We start from the raw sequence: 7790 nt of genomic DNA on the forward strand, positions 1-7790 counted from the left end.
CAGTCCGAAGGACGTAGATCTTGCAGGAGTCACCCCCGGCCCCTCCTCACAGTTATTCACTGATAACATGTGTTTGACGGAAAGAGAAAAAGAAACACGGAGCAGAGACGCGGTGCCGGGCCTTGAACCTCAGGCGCGCCTCCTCCCGGTTCAAACTGAAGGAGCTTTGGGTCGATGCGCTTTTGACGACTCTCGACCCGCGGTGCTTGCTCGCAGGTCCTTCCTTCAGGAAGAGAGTGGGAAACCGGGGGGGGGGGGGGGGGGGGACCGGGAGACACCGCAGACAGGACCGGCGTGGGCGCTCTGTCTGCCGGAGGTAACGCCGAAACGCAAGGGCCGGATGCCCGGAGCAGGGTGAGCAGGAGAGAGGGCTGAAGGGTGGAGATGGAGGGCCGGGCTGCTGCAGCACTGATTCCCGGGAGGGGTGGAGGCAGAGACGGCTGGACGGGAGCTAAGCTACTTTGTTTGTGTCGTCTGGATACAACAAAACAAACAAACAAAAAACAGTTTGGGGAGCGGGGAGATCTGCCTCACTTCACCTCACACAAAGACCCTGGTTTGAGTCCCCAGCCACCACAAGGGAGCACCTTGCACTGGGAGAGCCTTCACAAATAGTGGGGTGATGCAGTGATGTGTGTCTGTCTGTCTGTCTGTCTTTGTCTTTCTCCCTGTGTCTGTCTTTCACTCTTTATCTAGAAAATAAGAAGTCTGTGCTGAGAGTGGGGGAATCTCGGAAATGCAAAACCCTGATGGGAAAGACAAAAACTCAACAGTCTGCAGTTCCATCTGTTAAGACACCCAAGTGTGGGGTTGCACTTTTTGTACATGTGCTTGTTCCAGCAATTGGCTCTTTTGGAAATATTTACAACCATAGTGGTATAGCAAGTTTTTATTTTCCTTCTTTGATAAATAAATATCATCTTGAAATAGTTAGAAAACGCAAGCCCTACTCTGTGGACTTTTAGATAAAACATCTCCAATGACAACTGTGCTATCACAGAAAATCAAATTTTGCCTGCATGTTCAGCTGCCACAAAAGAACAAGGCTATGACTCGCGGGATCCGATGTGGCTCTCTGTTCCATTAGTGTCACACCTGCTGGCTACCATGCTGGGAGGCTCTAAAAGAACAGGGACTTTATCGTAAGGCACTGGAATATTTCTAACTAAAACTGATGTAATCAAGTTGATTTTAATGCAGTGCTGGAGAATGAATGAACCGAAGGGGGGCTGTTGGTGGTCCACACAGTTGAGCGCACATGTTACCGTGCAAAAGGACCAGGGTTCAAGCCTCTACTCCCCACCTGCAGGGGGAAGCTTCATGAGTGGTGAAGCAAGTACTTCGGGTGTCTCAGTGTCCCTCTCCTTATCTCCATGCCCCCTCTCAACTCCTCTCTGTCAATAAATAAAGAAAAGCGCGGGGGGGGGGGGGGCGAGGCAAAAGTGAAGAAGAAACAAGTCAAAAATAAGTTTGAAGGGCCAGCACAGAAGTTCACCTGGATAGTGCACCTGCTTTTCTACCACCACACTGGGATATTTGGTGCTGAAGTATCTTTCCCTCTCTGTCTCTGCTTCTGTCTACAAAAGCTGATCTGGAGTTAGTCCTAGCAAGGACAAGACAAAATAAATGAGTAGCTTTGACCTGTCTGACTTAAGCACATGGATAGATGGCATTGCCAGTCTCTGAATGATTTGTTCGAAGGGGAGATGGAGAGACCATATTTCTGTCTAGACTACTTTGATGTTCTTATACAGTATGTCAAAAGATAAGTAAATAACTGGATATTGTGATGGAACCTCATTTGTCAACCAAAATTATTGTTCTCTTTGCTGGCTGTGCACCTGCAGTACATTCCTCATCCCCTTTGAAGTAGGTTTGGCCTTGTACCTATGATCTCCGCAATGGAAAGTGAACACTAGAGAGATACCCAGTCTCAGACTTGGCCTAGTAAGTCTGTCAACCATTGTTCCTCTGTGCTTTTGCTTATCCTGCCAGTTGGAAGATGAGGACATGTTTTATAGAAGAAAGGCCTCAAGATGGAATATTTCTGGATGGAGGGGAACTCTACTCCATTGACCTAAATTCTACATAGGACTGTCAGGTGATAAAAAATAAACTTCTAGGTAGCCGGGCGGTAGCGCAAAAGATTAAGCGCACATGGCAGAAAGCACACAGACTGGCATCAGGATCCCGGCTCGAGCCCCCAGCTCGCCACCTGCAGGGGGTCGCTTCACAGGCAGTGAAGCAGGTCTGCAGGTATCTATCTTTCTCTTCCCCTCTCTGTCTTCCCCTCCTCTCTCCATTTCTCTCTGTCCTACCCAACAACAACAGCAATAACAACAATAACAGCAACAACGACGATAAACAAGGGCAACAAAAGGGGAAAAAAAAGTTTCTTAAAAAAATAAAATGAAAAAATAAATAAACTTCTGCTTTTACGTGTTTGAGTCTTTTTGCTATAGCAACTTTGCCTATGCTTCCCAATATAAGAAAAAGCAGTGCTCCATTCCTCAACTTAAGGAGAAAAAAATTGATTGACTTGAATTGACAGTATTCATAACAGTTTGGAAATATCAGTGCCTTGGGTTCATTGATTCAGTAAGAATTTATCAAATGCCTCTCTGTGCCCGGTACTATGATTCATAATAGAGATAAATAAGAGGCAAGGCACCTTACCCTCAGGTGCTTTCAGTCTGACAGCTCACCTTTGGTGAGGAATATGTAGTAGAACGTATGTTTCATATACTGAGGTCTTAGACTTGATCCCCAGCATAAATAAAGAAATAAATAGCTGCTATCTGCACATGCATTTCCTCTACCTAGCAACTTACTTTCCCCTCAGCATACACATTCTACAATACCATTTTATCAGGAATCTGATGGCTAACCCTTGTACCCAACCGAAATCAGATATTTCTGATGCCTCAACTTACTCCCCTTTACCACAGGTTTTATTTGTATATTCATTAGGATTTTATACTTTTGAGTTCTTCTCTCCCATTACGATGTATATTTGACCCTTGAGCAGCAGGGGTGGGTGTATGTAAGTTAAGAGTTGACCTTCCATATCCACAGTTCAAAATCTAAGCTAAGATCTACTGTTTTATCCACTAGATAAAACTAAACCAAAACAAACCTTTGGATTCTGACTACAGAACTGAAATTACCAGAGGGGAAGGCGGGGTGTGGGGAGGGCGCTATGGAGAAGGGTAGAGATCATTATTAGTTTTTTGGTGGTGGGCGTGATGTAATATGTATCTGAAGAGCCATGAACCTATACTCCTGAAAGCTATACAGCATTGTAAACCAACATTACCTCAACAAAAGATGTATTTTGTATTCTGGAACTGAGGAAGAGACATAACAAATTAAGAGAGTTCTTGACCAGCTGGGAGATGGCTCACCAAGTAAAATGCACATTTGACCATGCACAAGGACCCAGGTTCAAATCTTGGCACCACATAAGAGCATCATATACAATGAAGTGGTACTGTGGTCTTCTCTCTCCTCTCTTTTCCTCTCTCTCTCAAATAAGAGTAATGAATTGGCCTAGGCGCAGTGGAGTCACACATGCATGAAGCCCAGGCTCTGACAAAAGAAAATGAAAGTGAGGGGTCTGGGTGGTGGTGCATCCAGTTAAGCACACATAGTACTAAGTGCTAGGACCCATGCAAGGATCCAGATTCTAGCCCGCATCTCCCCACCTGCAGGAGAAATGATTCACAAGCATTGAAACAGGTCTGCAGGTGTCTGTCTCTCTCCCTCTCTGTCTCCTCCTCCCCTCTCAATACCTCTGTCCCATTCAATGAGATGGAAAAAATGGCCCCCAGGAGCAGTGGATTTATAGTGTTATAACCCTGGAGGCAAAAAAAAAAAAGGGGAAAAAATGAAGGTGTATTGCATCAAAACAAAGGACTTGGGGGAAACGGAGAGGAAGGGGTTCTGGTGCATAATGAAATTTTACTCATTAAAAAAAAAAGAAATTTTACTCATAATGTCAGTGATTGCACTGTAAAGCATTAACCCCTCAATTAAAAAAAAAAAAAAAGCGCAAGGACTGGCATAAGGATCCCAGTTCGAGCCCCTAGCTCCCCACCTGCAGGGAAGTCACTTCACAGATAGTGAAGCAGGTCTGCAGGTGTCTATCTTTCTCTCCCCCTCTCTGTCTTCCCCTCCTCTCTCCATTTTTCTCTTGCCTTATCTAGCAATGACAATATCAGTAACAACAATAATAACTACAATAAAAAACAAGGGCAACAAAAGGAAATAAATATTTTTAAGAAATGGGAGGGTCATTAGACTACAAGAATTGTGCTAGCATAAAGCAGTGTGAGAGAACTGCTCAGCTGCAAGCAGTCTAAAAGGAAAGTTCTGGGCCATTGAAATAGCACAACTGGTTAGTGAGTTGCTTTGTCATGTACAAGACCCAGGTTTGAGCCCAGCCTCACACTGAAGGAAACTTCAGTGCTGTGATTTCTTTCACTCTGCCTCTGGCTCTACCTAAAAATTATAAAATAAAATCTTTTTTTTTTTTTTTTAACCAGAGCACTTCAGCTCTGACTTACGGTGGTGCAGGGGAGCCTCAGGCATGAGAGTCTGTTTGCATAACCATTATGCTATCTACCCTCCGCCCATAAAATAAAATCTAAAAGGAAAGTTCCGTTGAGAGTAAGAGATTAATCATTTTATCGTTTTTTAAATTTTTTTAAATATCCCTTTTTGTTGCCCTTATTGTTTTATTGTAGTTATTGTTGTTGTTAGTGATGTCATCATTGTTGGATAGGACAGAGAGAAATGGAGAGAGGAGGGGAAGACAGAAAGGGGGAAAGACAGACACCTACAGACCTGCTTCACTGCCTGTGAAGCAACTCCCCTGCAGATCGGGAGCCGGGGGCTCAAACCAGGATCCTTATGCCAGTCCATGTGCCTTGCACCACCTGCGCTTAACCCACTGCGCTACCGCCTGACTCCCCGTTTTTTTTTTTTAATTTAAAGATTTGATTTATTCATGAAGAAGATAGGTCAAGAGAGAGCTAGAACCCGCACATTTTAAACCTTTTCTCCCCAGAATGTTTGGACTTAGTGAAGGCTCTACTGCACACTGAGTCCTGCTACTGCACACTGAGTCCTTGCTACTGCCTCCCCCTTTACCGCACATGTAAGTCATTATCAAGTGCTGCTGATTCCACGTGCAAAAACGCATCTCATTCCTACTCCTTCTCCCAGAGTTCTGCTGCAGTTGTCCCAGTCGAGGCCACCATGACCTCTCACCTACAAATGCTTCTTATTTAAAATAATTTTTTTGAGGCCTGCAAGATTGTCCACTTGGGTAGTACATTGGCTTTGCCATGTGAACAACCCAGGTTCAAGTCTGGTCCTTACCACACTAAAGAAAAAAAAGTTGTTGTCCTGGAGAAGTAAAGCCGCAGTGACCATATATAATCATTTAAGCCATTATTCACTACCACTACACAAATGATTAGAAATGCAGCAGTCTGGAAAACTTGCCATTTGTTATGTCTTGAGTTCTGTGTGCGGGCAGATCCAGGCTGGCTTTCCTAGGTGCTCATGGTTTCTAACAAATTTAAATCAAGGGGTGGGCCAGGGCTGTAATCATCTCAAGGTCCAAATGGGAGAGATCTACTTCTTGGTTTCACTCACATGCCTGCTGGATTCAGCTGACGGCCTAGCAAGCTGATGCTGGACATACTAGTTCTTTGCCACCTGGACTCCCTGACATGGCAGTTTCCCACACGAGAGTGGTTTTCTTCAGAGCAAGTAATCAAGAAAGGTGAAGAAAGCCAAAGTAGATGTCATAGTCTCTAACCTAATCCCAGAAACGCTACTCCCTCAATTTGCTCTATTCTGTTTGTTTTTATTTTTTAAGACAGAGAGAGGGAAGGAGAGAGAAACAGAGAGAGGAAAGACGTCACAGTATCTGTTGTATCATTATGCTTTCACGTGATACCAGTGGCTCAAATCTGGATCCTTGCATGTGGCAAAGTGTGCACCCTACTTGGTGAGCTATCTCCCAGCCTAGTTCTATTAATTTTTCCTAGTGCTGGTCAAAACCAGAACCTTATACATTTAATACACAAGTGTTACATGAGCTCCATCTCTAGCCCAATATTAATTAGAAACAAATTGCGCCAGTCAGGCAGTAGCGCAGTGCAAGGACGGGCGTAAGGATCCGGGCTTGAGCCCCCAGCTCCCCACCTGCAGGGGTTCATTTCACAAGCGGTGAAGCAGGTCTGCAAGTGTCTATCTCTCTCTCCCCCTCTCTGTCTTCCTCTCCTCTCTCCATTTCTCTGTTCTATCCAACAACAATAATAACTACAACAATAAAACAACAAGGGCAACAAAAGGGAATAAATAAATAAAACAAACTGTATCTAGGCTGTGGCACATCTGGTAGAGTGCACACATCACCATGCACAAGGACCCAGGTTTAAGCTCCATGTCCCCACTTGTGGAGGAAACTTCAGGAATGGTGAAGTGGTGCTGCAGGTGTCTTTCTTTTTTTAAATTTATTCCCTTTTGTTGCCCTTGCTGTTTTATTGTTGTAGTCATTATTGATGTTGTTGTTGTTGGATAGGACAGAGAGAAATGGAGAGAGGAGGGGAAGACAGAGAGGGGGAGAGAAAGACAGACACCTGCAGACCTGCTTCACCGCCTGTGAAGGCTTCCCTGTAGGTGGGGAGCCCAGGGTTCGAACCAGGATTCTTGTGCTGGTGCTTGCGCTTCATGGCACGTGCACTTAACCCGCTGCGCTACCGCCCGACTCCCTTCCATGTTCTTACTACACAGCCTGTCGTCTCACAGCCACTCCTGTTCTTTTCAAATTGTTAGGGCGGAGGAGATAGTATAATGGTTATGCAAACAGACTAATTCCTGAGGCTTCAAGGTCCCAGGTTCAATCCCCCACACCACCATAACCCAGAGATGAGCAGTGCTCTGGAAAAAAATATATATATAAAGATTCACTTATTTACTTTGGATAGAGACAGCTGAGAGAAGGGGGAGGTAAAGATGGAGAGAGACCCCTGCAGCACTGTTTCAACACTTGTGAAGCTCCCTCTCTGTATGAGGGGATCAGGGCCTAGAACCCAGGTCCTTGCCCATAACATGCCTTCAGCCAGATGTACCACCACCCAGTGCCTGAATTCTGTTTTTTTTTTATATTTATTCTCTTTTGTTGCCCTTGTTTTATTGTTGTAGTTATTGTTGATGTCATTGTTGGATAGGACAAAGAGAAATGGAGAGAGGAGGGGAAGACAAAGGGGGAGAAAAAGATAGACACCTGCAGACCTGCTTCAGCACTTGTGAAGCAACTAACTTTTTTTCATATGCTTAAGAGTCTATTTAAAGTGTTAACAGGGTCAGGCAGTGGTGCACCGGGTTAAGCACAAGGATCCTGGTTCAAGCCCCTGACTCCCCATCTGCAGAGGGTGGGGGAGGTGTCATTTCAACAAGTAGTGAAGCAGGTCTGCAGGTGTCTATCTTTCTCATCCCTTCTCTGTCTTCCCCTCCCCTCTCAATTTCTCTCTGTCCTATCCAGTAAAACGGAAATTATAATAATAATGATTAAGTCTTAACAGAGGATGGACAGGCTCTGCATACCAGCTTGGCTAGATAATAGCGCCCAGTGATTCAGTCAAATACAATAATCTGGGGCAGAGCTGGTGTTCTGTAGGTGAGACTGAAGTCCATAATTAGTTAAAAAGGGACAGAGGTTATCCTAGATAACCTGAGCAGCTGACTCACTCAGCTCAAAGGTCTGAAGAACAGAA

The sequence above is a fragment of the Erinaceus europaeus genome, chromosome 6, assembly GCF_950295315.1.
Source record: "Erinaceus europaeus chromosome 6, mEriEur2.1, whole genome shotgun sequence".
NCBI lineage: Eukaryota > Metazoa > Chordata > Mammalia > Eulipotyphla > Erinaceidae > Erinaceus > Erinaceus europaeus.